At 61.5% G+C, this 13668-nt stretch overlaps 2 protein-coding genes across 3 annotated transcripts in view; one reads left to right on the top strand and one right to left on the bottom strand.

The window, feature by feature from the left end:
* Positions 1 to 13668, top strand: part of LOC139248867 (zinc finger protein 436-like) — a 194950-nt gene that overhangs the window by 121366 nt on the left and 59916 nt on the right. The window lies entirely within an intron of this gene.
* Positions 1 to 13668, bottom strand: part of LOC139248872 (zinc finger protein 239-like) — a 69078-nt gene that overhangs the window by 24828 nt on the left and 30582 nt on the right. The window lies entirely within an intron of this gene.

Below are 13668 nucleotides of genomic sequence, written 5' to 3'. Positions count from 1 at the left end.
ACGCCGCCGTGGAGTGTCTGATTAAGGTTAACGGGTCCTTGATGGCGCCCCTTCGCTTTAGGAGAGGGGTGCACCAGGGATGCCCCATGTCCGGCCAGTTATACGCCGTTTGCGTGGAGCCTTTCCTGCGCCTCTTGCGGACGAGGTTGACGGGACTGGCTCTGCAAGGGCCGGGCGTGGAGGTCGTCCTCTCGGCTTACGCCGATGACGTGCTCCTCGCGGTAGAGGATCCCGCTGACCTGCGGAGGATGCGTGAGTGCCAGGAGATTTACTCGGCCGCGTCCTCCGCCAGGATCAACTGGGAGAAATGTTCCGGACTCCTGGTGGGTCAGTGGCGGGTGGACTCCCTGCCGGAGGAGCTCAGGCCTTTTGCCTGGAGCACGACCCATCTCCTCTATCTGGGAGTCTACCTTAGCCCCGACGAGGGAGCCTGGCCGGCGAACTGGCAGGAGCTGGAGGCCAAGGTCGCCGCTCGCCTAGGGCGCTGGACAGGACTGCTCCGAGTGCTGTCCTACAGGGGTCGAGCGCTAGTCATAAACCAGCTGGTGGCCGCAATGCTGTGGTACCGGCTGGTCACTTTGACCCCTCCCCCTGCGTTTGTCGCCAAGATATAGAAGAAGCTGGTGGACTTCTTCTGGAACAACAGGAAGCACTGGGTCTCTGCCGCGGTCTTGAGTCTCCTGCTTGAGGAGGGCGGTCAGTCGTTGGTGTGCGTCAGCGCCCAGCTCGCGCATTTCCGTCTTCAGACCCTGCAGAGATACCTTTACGTCGAGCCCCCTCCTAGGTGGTGCGCTCTGGCGAGGTATTTCTTCCGCCAGCAGCGCGACCTCCATTATGACACGCAGCTCCTGTTTGTGAACTTGGGGGGTGCCAGGACCGCCCTCCGGGAGCTGCCTGTCTTTTACAGGGAACTCATTAGGGTCTGGAACAAAGTCTCCACCAAGCGCAGCTCTCCGCCGGCTGGAGTGGCGGCCGTCCTGCAGGAACCGCTGCTCGGGAATCCGTACCTCCACGGCCGAGGTTTTATGTGGCGGTCGGAAGAGAGGGCTGTGGCTGGTGAGGTGACCAGTGTCAGGGACCTGCTCGATGGCGGAGGAGCGGGCTGGATGGCGCCAGACACGCTGGCGCGGCGCCTAAACTCTGCCAACGTCCGCCACGCGGCCGATGCCATCGAGTCGCTAAAAACAGCTCTGGGCCCTGACTCCGTTAGGTGCATCGAGGAGGCTCAAGCACGTGGGGAGATCCCGTCCGAACTGACCCCCGTCCGGACGGAATTCCTCATCGGCGCCAAACCCCGGAAACTCCCTCGGGGGCCGGCGCCTCACAACTTGAGCCGCCTCGGGGAAATCCCCTCCGTGCCTTTCAGTTCCGCGCGGAGGGGTTTCCTGTACGGGCTGCTCCTGCATACCCTCAACTTTGCCATCCTCGCCGGCCGTCCGGACACGCCATGGCGTACCATCTTGCCGTCTGGAGGAGGCGGGGGTCCCCGATGGAGGGCACTCTACGCAGGGGTCCTCCCACTATTCATCGGGGACTTGGCCTGGAGGGTGGTGCATGGAGCAGTGCCGTGCAACAAATTTCTAAGCCGGTTCACGGACTCCCAGGCCGCCTGCAATTTCTGCGGTCTGGAGGAGTCTGTGTTCCATGTTTTTATTGAGTGCACGAGGTTGCAGCCCCTGTTCCATTATTTGAAGGGGCTGCTCCTGAAATTCTGGCTGCACTTCAGTCCCACTCTCCTGATCTTTGGGCACCCTGTGCGGAGGGGAGCGGGTAGGTCCGAGGGCCTCCTCGTAGGACTGCTCCTGGGCACAGCCAAGGGTGCCATCAGCCGGTCCAGGCAGCGGGCGGTCGAGGGGGTCGTTCAACCTGACTGCCTGCCTCTCTTCCGCTCTTACATCCGGTCCAGGGTGTCCTTGGAGATGGAGCACGCGGTGTCCACCGGTACGCTCGCGGCCTTCCGCGAGAGGTGGGCACCGGAGGGACTGGAGTGCATCATCACGCCCGGCAACCAAATTTTAATTTGATTTTACGTTTTAAAGTTTAATTTGTTTTAATTGTTGGTGCTTTTAGTGTCCCCCTTCCCTTTTATAGGGTGCACTGGGGAAAATTGTGAATTTAGTGCCCAAAAAAAAACCAAAAAAAAAAAGGGGGAAAAAAAAAAGAGCCTTGTAAATGTCTGGAGTGTCACCCAGGTCGGGTGGCACAGTTTAATGTTTTATGTTTTGCAGGTGAACTCCAAAAAGAGTTTCATGCACAAGGAACCAATTGTGGAGCAGTGGAGGCGTGTCCTGCTCAGTAGGAGCTGAGCTGCTGAGAGAGGAGCAGCTATCACCTTGAGCTCCTGCCTGGAGAGCCCTGAGACCAGCCCAGGAAGAGAAGGAAGGAAGGGGCTTCACCACCAACTTTAACCCAGAGGGAGAGGAGGAAGCAGAAAACTTTTAACATCTTTTTACCATTCTGCAAATAGTTGGAGAGAGGGGGAAAAACCAACAACAAATCAGTGTGGAAGGAGGGAGACTCTACATTTCTACAGGTGGGTGTGGGTGCATTTCCCAAAAAGACTTTGTTGAATCGGTGGGGGGAGGAAAGAAGACCACTGAGGGCCGGAACATCGCGGGGGGTGTGTGTGTGTGTGGAAGTGTGTGTGGGGGCCTTGCTTACAACTAGGCCCCCCCCCCCCGCAATTGGAACCCCCCCCCCAGTTGCTAGCCTGGGATAGCTGGAGCTACCAGGCTGAAGATTTTTCTTAATCACCTAATTAAACATCATTGGGAGTGTGTGCCTGGTGGCTCTAGCTGCCCCAGGTGAAGACATCTTCTCCCCTCACCTGAAGACCACCCCAAAGACTTTGTGTTTTGCCATCTGGGATTGCACCCACCCACAGCTGCGAGGGGAGACCTGCCCTCGCAGTTCCCCCCCCCCTTCCCACCCCCCTCTCTCTTTCTCTGTTACTCTGTTTCTCCCCTCTCTCTCTGAGGCCCCTTTCTCCTAATTTAAAAAAAAACAATTGAGACAACTGAGCAGAGGGAGCAAGGCCCCTCCCCAATTGCCAACTAGGGGAGTGGTGCCTCGTTAAGGGCTCCTCTGTTCAGTTAAATATACAAGGCCAATAAAGACCATTAAGGCCTGTGACTTTGGGGTGGGTGTAGCCCTTAAAGGGACCCCGTGATGGCGACCCCATCCACGCCGGTGGCAGGGCCAGCGAAGACGTATGCGCAGGTGGCAACCGCTTCCACGGCACCTCCTGCGCCACCCGCTGCCCTACCACCTTTTCAACTTATAACCAGGAAACACGGGGTCAAGAGCTACACTCACCCCACAATGAGCATTGAGGAGTGCGTGCGGGCGATGGCTGGGGTAGTCGGCCCCTCGGCCATTGTCGCGGCCTCCAAGATGTCTGGGAAGGCTGTTTTCTTCCTGGGGTCTGAGCGGGCGGTGTCCCTGGCCCTTGAAAAGGGGCTCACGGTGGGCGGGACGTTCCTGCCGGTGGACCCTCTCGAGGCCACCGCGCAGAGGGTCATCGTGTCAAACGTCCCGCCCTTTGTTTCCGCTGAGCTCCTCCTCCCTCACCTACACCAACTGGGGGAGGTAAGGTCGGGGATCAACCCCATACCGCTCGGCCTCAGGGAGAACAGCCTGCGCCACGTGTTCTCCTTCCGCCGCCAGCTCTTTGTCCGGCTGGCGCGGGAGGACATGACAGAAGGGCACTTTAATGTGGTGCACGAGGGGACTGCCTACCGCGTCTTCTGGACGTCGGACGGCGTGCGGTGCCATGCCTGCAGGGAGGTGGGGCACATTCGTAAGAACTGCCCCGCCTCCAAGGCCGCCAAACCACCGAAGGCGGCCAAGGCTGGTGCCGCCGCCACCCCTCCCCCTAGTTGCGTCCACGTGCCGGGAGCCATAGGTGCGCGGGCATCGTCGGAGGCCTTTGTTTTCAGGGCCTCGGGCGGGGGGGAGGGAGAGCGTCCGAACGGAAAGAAGGCGCGGAACAAGGAGAAACATCTAGAGGCGGGTCCCCTCGGTGCACCAGACAATTTGTTTACCGCGCTCGGCCCAACCCAGTCACCGGCGAGCGCGGGGTGCCCCGAGCCCGTGCCCGAGCACTTGAACAACACCACAGAGGGGCCCGGGCGCGGGCAAGAAAAGGAAAAGGGGGGGGCGGAGCGGGAGGCCTCGGCAGACATGGAGGTCTCCCTGACTCCGCGCGCCCCCAGGAACAAAAGGAGGCACGGCTCCGATGAGGCGGCGGGGGAACAACATCCCTCCGCGGAGGAGTCGGTGCCCGCCGCGTGTCCCGCGTCCCCAACCAGCGCCCCCAAGCTGCGCTGTAGGCGAGAGGAGTCTGTCCCCGGGGAGGGTGAGACAGTCGAGGCTGCCCAGCCTCTGCCTCCCGGGGATGGCGCGGAAGATCTGCCTGTCGTGGGGGGCGTGGGGATCGCGGAGGAATGCATTGCCGCCGGGTCGGGCGTCCCGGGGACTGAGGCGGGCGGGGCCGAAAAGGCCGAACCTGAGCCCGCCCAGCCAATACCCAACTTCCCCCGAGAGTCGCTCGACCCGGCAGAAACCGAAACAAATGTTAATTATGACACTGTAGATGCTGGGCCGGGGGGTGGCAGCGGGGAGGGGGAGGAACACCCACCCTCGCCTCTTGCTGTGGGGCTGGAGCACTTGGAGAGCCTGGGGATTTCCTATGGCCGGGTCTCTCCTTGTTCCCCGGTTCCTGGGTCGGAGGGGGAACCCCTTCCGCTGTCAATTCCCGACACAGCACCATTTTTAAAAGAGCCCAGTGGGGACTCCTCTGCCGACGATCCTGGGGGTGGGATCGGGGCAGAGCCAGGGCCGGTTGGAGCGGCCGGTTCATTTGCCGTACCTTGCGCGGTCGATGGGCCGGCTGCTGGCGGCCACCTCCCGGAGGAGGACGGGGACTCGGTGGGGGACGCGGGTGAAGACCTAGAGACCACCGCCAGCGAGGCGGTGGATCTGCTCGCGGCCGCCGCCGAGACCATCCTCATTCCTGCAAAGGAACTCTGGGACTTTTTGGCCCAGAGCCGGGGTCGCTGCAACCAAGCCCGACTGGCCCTGGAAAAATGGTCCGAGCCAGAGCTGATCAAGGGGTCCGTCCGCGCCGCCGTTAAAACCTTGGCCAAGGGCGGGCCCTTGACAAAGGCGCAACACCTTGAGCTGCGCGAGCTCGAGGGACCCCTCGCTGGGTTGCGGAGGGAGCGGAGTTCAACAAAAGACTCCGCTCCCTCCCCCACAATAGGTTAAGGTAGAGGTTGCACTATGCTTTTGCCATGAAGATAACCATAGCCAGCCTCAACATCAACGGCGGCAGAGGGGCACGCCGTAGATTTGACAATTTTTCGCTCCTGCGGGAGGGGAAATATGCGGTGTGCTTCCTGCAAGAAACCCACACCATTCCGGGAGACGAAGCCACGTGGCTCCTGGAATGGCAAGGAGAGGTCCGCATGAGCCACCTCACCGCCATTTCTAGTGGGGTGGCCATCTTGCTGGGCCCGCATTTTCAGCCGGAGATCTTGGGGGTCGACGAGCCCGTGCCAGGCCGCTTGCTGCACGTAACGGTTCGCCTGGGGGACGTGCCGCTCCATCTCGTGAACGTGTATGCCCGTCAGCCCGGCCTGCAGCAAACGCGCTTCTTTGAAGAGGTGTCCGCTCTTCTTGGCTCCGTCAACGTCGGCGACTGCATTGACCTCGGGGGGGATTTTAACTGCACCCTCGAGGCGAGGGACCGCTCCGGTGCCCCGCAGTGCATGACGGCGATGGAGAAGTTGAGGGACCTGGTCGGGTCCTTCGACTTGGTGGACGTCTGGCGAAATCTCCACCCCGACTCCAGCGCCTTTACTTGGGTGAGGCCTGGAGTTGGATGGTCTAGAGTCGACCGCCTTTACGTGTCTCGGGCGTACGTTTCCTGCGTCCCGGCGGCCTCCATGCGGCCGGTGCTGTGTTCGGACCACCACCTGGTGTGGGCGGAGCTCGCTTCGCTCCGCGCGAGGACGGGGTCCGCGTACTGGCACTTTAACAACCGGCTGCTGGAGGACGTGCGGTTCCAGGACTCGTTCCGTCGATTCTGGTCCGACTGGAGAAGGAAGCAGGGGGGCTTCCCCTCCTTGAGGCTATGGTGGGACGAGGGCAAGCCTCACGTCCGCGTCTTCTGTCAAGAGTACGCGAGGGGGTCGACCAAGAGGCGGGCGGCCAGAGTCGGGCGCCTAGAAAAAGAGGTGCTCGACCTGGAAGCCCGTCTCGGTCAAGTCGTCCAGGACCCGGCCCTGCGGACGGTGTACGAAGCGAAGAAGGCCGCGCTGAAGGACCTGCAGCTCGTCGGGTCACGAGGCGCGTTCGTGAGGTCGCGGATCCGGTTCCTGCGGGATCTGGACCGCGGCTCCCCCTTCTTCTACTCGCTGGAAAAAAGGCAGAGTGTCCGTAAGCAGCTCTTGACGCTGCTGGCCGACGACGGCTCTCTCGTCTCGGATCCGGAGGGCGTCAACAACAGGGCCCGTGAATATTACGGGGCTCTGTTCTCTCCGGATCCGTCCAGCGAGGAAGCGCGTAGAGTTTTGTGGGAGGACCTGCCGAAGGTCAGCCCGGAGGGCGCCGAAAATCTGGAAGCTCCGCTAAGCCTGGCGGAGCTGACCGGTGCCCTCGCCCGGCTCTCGAGGGGAAAATCCCCGGGGCTGGACAGGCTGACCGTGGAGTTCCACAGGGCGTTCTGGGACGTCCTGGGGAGCGACTACGCGCGGGTCCTGGGGGAAAGTCTGGCGACCGGGGAGATGCCCCTCTCTTGGCGCAGGGCAGTCATCGTCCTGCTGCCTAAGAAGGGCGATCTCCGCCTCCTTAAGAACTGGCGCCCGGTCTCCCTCCTCAGCACGGACTACAAAATCTTCGCCAGGGCGATGTCTGCTCGCCTTGGTGCCATGCTGGACCACATGATCCACCCCGACCAGTCCTACACGGTCCCGGGCCGGACAATCCACGATAACATCCATCTGGTCCGGGACCTCATCCATTGTTCCCAGGAGGCTGGTCTGTCGGTCGCCTTCCTATCCCTCGACCAAGAGAAGGCGTTCGACAGGGTGGATCACGACTATCTGCTCGGAACTCTGCGCGCTTTCGGGTTCGGGACGCATTTCGTCGCCCGGATCCAACTTTTGTACGCCGCCGCGGAGTGTCTGATTAAGGTTAACGGGTCCTTGATGGCGCCCCTTCGCTTTAGGAGAGGGGTGCACCAGGGATGCCCCATGTCCGGCCAGTTATACGCCGTTTGCGTGGAGCCTTTCCTGCGCCTCTTGCGGACGAGGTTGACGGGACTGGCTCTGCAAGGGCCGGGCGTGGAGGTCGTCCTCTCGGCTTACGCCGATGACGTGCTCCTCGCGGTAGAGGATCCCGCTGACCTGCGGAGGATGCGTGAGTGCCAGGAGATTTACTCGGCCGCGTCCTCCGCCAGGATCAACTGGGAGAAATGTTCCGGACTCCTGGTGGGTCAGTGGCGGGTGGACTCCCTGCCGGAGGAGCTCAGGCCTTTTGCCTGGAGCACGACCCATCTCCTCTATCTGGGAGTCTACCTTAGCCCCGACGAGGGAGCCTGGCCGGCGAACTGGCAGGAGCTGGAGGCCAAGGTCGCCGCTCGCCTAGGGCGCTGGACAGGACTGCTCCGAGTGCTGTCCTACAGGGGTCGAGCGCTAGTCATAAACCAGCTGGTGGCCGCAATGCTGTGGTACCGGCTGGTCACTTTGACCCCTCCCCCTGCGTTTGTCGCCAAGATATAGAAGAAGCTGGTGGACTTCTTCTGGAACAACAGGAAGCACTGGGTCTCTGCCGCGGTCTTGAGTCTCCTGCTTGAGGAGGGCGGTCAGTCGTTGGTGTGCGTCAGCGCCCAGCTCGCGCATTTCCGTCTTCAGACCCTGCAGAGATACCTTTACGTCGAGCCCCCTCCTAGGTGGTGCGCTCTGGCGAGGTATTTCTTCCGCCAGCAGCGCGACCTCCATTATGACACGCAGCTCCTGTTTGTGAACTTGGGGGGTGCCAGGACCGCCCTCCGGGAGCTGCCTGTCTTTTACAGGGAACTCATTAGGGTCTGGAACAAAGTCTCCACCAAGCGCAGCTCTCCGCCGGCTGGAGTGGCGGCCGTCCTGCAGGAACCGCTGCTCGGGAATCCGTACCTCCACGGCCGAGGTTTTATGTGGCGGTCGGAAGAGAGGGCTGTGGCTGGTGAGGTGACCAGTGTCAGGGACCTGCTCGATGGCGGAGGAGCGGGCTGGATGGCGCCAGACACGCTGGCGCGGCGCCTAAACTCTGCCAACGTCCGCCACGCGGCCGATGCCATCGAGTCGCTAAAAACAGCTCTGGGCCCTGACTCCGTTAGGTGCATCGAGGAGGCTCAAGCACGTGGGGAGATCCCGTCCGAACTGACCCCCGTCCGGACGGAATTCCTCATCGGCGCCAAACCCCGGAAACTCCCTCGGGGGCCGGCGCCTCACAACTTGAGCCGCCTCGGGGAAATCCCCTCCGTGCCTTTCAGTTCCGCGCGGAGGGGTTTCCTGTACGGGCTGCTCCTGCATACCCTCAACTTTGCCATCCTCGCCGGCCGTCCGGACACGCCATGGCGTACCATCTTGCCGTCTGGAGGAGGCGGGGGTCCCCGATGGAGGGCACTCTACGCAGGGGTCCTCCCACTATTCATCGGGGACTTGGCCTGGAGGGTGGTGCATGGAGCAGTGCCGTGCAACAAATTTCTAAGCCGGTTCACGGACTCCCAGGCCGCCTGCAATTTCTGCGGTCTGGAGGAGTCTGTGTTCCATGTTTTTATTGAGTGCACGAGGTTGCAGCCCCTGTTCCATTATTTGAAGGGGCTGCTCCTGAAATTCTGGCTGCACTTCAGTCCCACTCTCCTGATCTTTGGGCACCCTGTGCGGAGGGGAGCGGGTAGGTCCGAGGGCCTCCTCGTAGGACTGCTCCTGGGCACAGCCAAGGGTGCCATCAGCCGGTCCAGGCAGCGGGCGGTCGAGGGGGTCGTTCAACCTGACTGCCTGCCTCTCTTCCGCTCTTACATCCGGTCCAGGGTGTCCTTGGAGATGGAGCACGCGGTGTCCACCGGTACGCTCGCGGCCTTCCGCGAGAGGTGGGCACCGGAGGGACTGGAGTGCATCATCACGCCCGGCAACCAAATTTTAATTTGATTTTACGTTTTAAAGTTTAATTTGTTTTAATTGTTGGTGCTTTTAGTGTCCCCCTTCCCTTTTATAGGGTGCACTGGGGAAAATTGTGAATTTAGTGCCCAAAAAAAAACCAAAAAAAAAAAAAAAGGGGGAAAAAAAAAAGAGCCTTGTAAATGTCTGGAGTGTCACCCAGGTCGGGTGGCACAGTTTAATGTTTTATGTTTTGCAGGTGAACTCCAAAAAGAGTTTCATGCACAAGGAACCAATTGTGGAGCAGTGGAGGCGTGTCCTGCTCAGTAGGAGCTGAGCTGCTGAGAGAGGAGCAGCTATCACCTTGAGCTCCTGCCTGGAGAGCCCTGAGACCAGCCCAGGAAGAGAAGGAAGGAAGGGGCTTCACCACCAACTTTAACCCAGAGGGAGAGGAGGAAGCAGAAAACTTTTAACATCTTTTTACCATTCTGCAAATAGTTGGAGAGAGGGGGAAAAACCAACAACAAATCAGTGTGGAAGGAGGGAGACTCTACATTTCTACAGGTGGGTGTGGGTGCATTTCCCAAAAAGACTTTGTTGAATCGGTGGGGGGAGGAAAGAAGACCACTGAGGGCCGGAACATCGCGGGGGGTGTGTGTGTGTGTGGAAGTGTGTGTGGGGGCCTTGCTTACAACTAGGCCCCCCCCCCCCGCAATTGGAACCCCCCCCCCAGTTGCTAGCCTGGGATAGCTGGAGCTACCAGGCTGAAGATTTTTCTTAATCACCTAATTAAACATCATTGGGAGTGTGTGCCTGGTGGCTCTAGCTGCCCCAGGTGAAGACATCTTCTCCCCTCACCTGAAGACCACCCCAAAGACTTTGTGTTTTGCCATCTGGGATTGCACCCACCCACAGCTGCGAGGGGAGACCTGCCCTCGCAGTTCCCCCCCCCCTTCCCACCCCCCTCTCTCTTTCTCTGTTACTCTGTTTCTCCCCTCTCTCTCTGAGGCCCCTTTCTCCTAATTTAAAAAAAAACAATTGAGACAACTGAGCAGAGGGAGCAAGGCCCCTCCCCAATTGCCAACTAGGGGAGTGGTGCCTCGTTAAGGGCTCCTCTGTTCAGTTAAATATACAAGGCCAATAAAGACCATTAAGGCCTGTGACTTTGGGGTGGGTGTAGCCCTTAAAGGGACCCCGTGATGGCGACCCCATCCACGCCGGTGGCAGGGCCAGCGAAGACGTATGCGCAGGTGGCAACCGCTTCCACGGCACCTCCTGCGCCACCCGCTGCCCTACCACCTTTTCAACTTATAACCAGGAAACACGGGGTCAAGAGCTACACTCACCCCACAATGAGCATTGAGGAGTGCGTGCGGGCGATGGCTGGGGTAGTCGGCCCCTCGGCCATTGTCGCGGCCTCCAAGATGTCTGGGAAGGCTGTTTTCTTCCTGGGGTCTGAGCGGGCGGTGTCCCTGGCCCTTGAAAAGGGGCTCACGGTGGGCGGGACGTTCCTGCCGGTGGACCCTCTCGAGGCCACCGCGCAGAGGGTCATCGTGTCAAACGTCCCGCCCTTTGTTTCCGCTGAGCTCCTCCTCCCTCACCTACACCAACTGGGGGAGGTAAGGTCGGGGATCAACCCCATACCGCTCGGCCTCAGGGAGAACAGCCTGCGCCACGTGTTCTCCTTCCGCCGCCAGCTCTTTGTCCGGCTGGCGCGGGAAGACATGACAGAAGGGCACTTTAATGTGGTGCACGAGGGGACTGCCTACCGCGTCTTCTGGACGTCGGACGGCGTGCGGTGCCATGCCTGCAGAGAGATGGGGCACATTCGCAAGTACTGCCCCGCCTCCAAGGCCGCCAAACCACCGAAGGCGGCCAAGGCTGGCGCCGCCGCCACCCCTCCCCCTAGTTGCGTCCGCGTGCCGGGAGCCATAGGTGCGCGGGCATCGTCGGAGGCCTTTGTTTTCAGGGCCTCCGGCAGGGGGGAGGGAGAGCGTCCGAACGGAAAGAAGGCGCGGAACAAGGAGAAACATCTAGAGGCGGGTCCCCTCGGTGCGCCAGATAATTTGTTTACCACGCTCGGCCCAACCCAGTCACCGGCGAGCGCGGGGTGCCCCGAGCCCGTGCCCGAGCCCTTCAACAACACCGCAGAGGGGCCCGGGCGTGGGCAAGAAAAGAAAAAGGAGCGGGAGGCCTCGGCAGACATGGAGGTCTCCCTGCCTCAGCGCACCTCCAGCAACAAAAGGAGGCGCCACTTCGTTGAGGCGGAGGGGGAACAACATCCCTCCGCAGAGGAGTCGGTGCCCGCCGCGTGTCCCGCGTCCCCCACCAGCGCCCCCAAGCAGCGCCGTAGGCGGGAGGAGTCTGTCCCCGGGGAGGGTGAGACAGTCGAGGCTGCCCAGCCTCAGCCTCCCGGGGATGGCGTGGGGGATCTGCCCGTCGTGGAGGGCGTGGGGACCGCGGAGGAAAGCATTGCCGCCGGGCCGGGCGTCCCGGGGACTGAGGCGGGCGGGGCCGAAAAGGCCGAACCTGAGCCCGCCCAGCCAATACCCAACATCCCCCGGGAGTCGCTCGACCCGGCAAAAACACAAATTATTGATTGGAATGAAACTGTAGATGCTGGGCCGAGGGGTGGCAGCGGGGAGGGGGAGGAACACCCACCCTCACCTCTTGCTGTGGAGCTGGAGCACTTGGAGAGCCTGGGGATTTCCTATGGCCGGGTCTCTCCTTGTTCCCCGGTTCCTGGGGCGGAGGGGGAACCCCTTCCGCTGTCATTTCCCGACCCAGCACCATTTTTTAAAGAGCCCAGTGGGGACTCCTCTGCCGACGATCCTGGGGGTGGGATCGGGGCAGAGCCAGGGCCGGTTGGAGCGGCCGGTTCATTTGCCGTACCTTGTGCGGTCGATGGGCCGGCTGCTGGCGGCCACCTCCCGGAGGAGGACGGGGACTCGGTGGGGGACGCGGGTGAAGATCTAGAGACCACCGCCAGCGAGGCGGTGGATCTGCTCGCGGCCGCCGCCGAGACCATCCTCATTCCTGCAAAGGAACTCCGGGACTTTTTGGCCCAGAGCCGGGGTCACTGCGACCAAGCCCGACTGGCCCTGGAAAAATGGTCCGAGCCAGAGCTGATCAAGGGGTCCGTCCGCGCCGCCGTCAAAACCTTGGCCGCGGGCGGGCCCTTGACAAAGTCGCAACACCTTGAGCTGCGCGAGCTCGAGGGACTCCTCGCTGGGCTGCGGAGGGAGCGGAGTTCAACAAAAGACTCCGCTCCCTCCCCCACAATAGGTTAAGGTAGAGGTTGCACTATGCTTTTGCCATGAAGATAACCATAGCCAGCCTCAACATCAACGGCGGCAGAGGGGCACGCTGTAGATTTGACAATTTTTCGCTCCTGCGGGAGGGGAAATATGCGGTGTGCTTCCTGCAAGAAACCCACACCGTTCCGGGAGACGAAGCCACGTGGCTCCTGGAATGGCAAGGAGAGGTCCGCATGAGCTACCTCACCGCCATTTCTAGTGGGGTGGCCATCTTGCTGGGCCCGCATTTTCAGCCGGAGATCTTGGGGGTCGAGGAGCCCGTGCCAGGCCGCTTGCTGCACGTAACGGTTCGCCTGGGGGACGTGCTGCTCCATCTCGTGAACGTGTACGCCCCTCAGCCCGGCCCGCAGCAAACGCGCTTCTTTGAAGAGGTGTCCGCTCTTCTTGGCTCCGTCGACGTCGGCGACTGCATTGTCCTCGGGGGGGGATTTTAACTGCACCCTCGGGGCGAGGGACCGCTCCGGTGCCCCGCAGTGCATGGCGGCGATGGAGAAGTTGAGGGACCTGGTCGGGTCCTTCGACTTGGTGGACGTCTGGCGAAATCTCCACCCCGACTCCAGCGCCTTTACTTGGGTGAGGCCTGGAGTTGGATGGTCTAGAGTCGACCGCCTTTACGTGTCTCGGGCGTACGTTTCCTGCGTCCCAGCGGCCTCCATGCGGCCGTTGCCGTGTTCGGACCACCACCTGGTGTGGGCGGAGCTCGTTTCGCTCCGCGCGAGGACGGGGTCCGCGTACTGGCACTTTAACAACCGGCTGCTGGAGGACGTGCGGTTCCAGGACTCGTTCCGTCGATTCTGTCCGACTGGAGAAGGAAGCAGGGGGGCTTCCCCTCCTTGAGGCTATGGTGGGACGTGGGCAAGGCTCACGTCTGCGTCTTCTGTCAATAGTACGCGAGGGGGTCGACCAAGAGGCGGGCGGCCAGAGTCGGGCGCCTAGAAAAAGAGGTGCTCGACCTGGAAGCCCGTCTCGGTCAAGTCGTCCAGGACCCGGCCCTGCGGACGGTGTACGAAGCGAAGAGGGCCGTGCTGAAGGACCTGCAGCTCGTCGGGTCCCGAGGCGCGTTCGTGAGGTCGCGGATCCGGTTCCTGCGGGATCTGGACCGCGGCTCCCCCTTCTTCTACTCGCTGGAAAAAAGGCAGAGTGTCCGTAAGCAGCTCTTGACGCTGCTGGCCGACGACGGCTCTCTCGTCTCGGATCCGGAGGGCGTC

The sequence above is a fragment of the Pristiophorus japonicus genome, unplaced genomic scaffold, assembly GCF_044704955.1.
Source record: "Pristiophorus japonicus isolate sPriJap1 unplaced genomic scaffold, sPriJap1.hap1 HAP1_SCAFFOLD_298, whole genome shotgun sequence".
NCBI lineage: Eukaryota > Metazoa > Chordata > Chondrichthyes > Pristiophoridae > Pristiophorus > Pristiophorus japonicus.
This window is presented reverse-complemented; position numbering and strand designations above follow the sequence as displayed.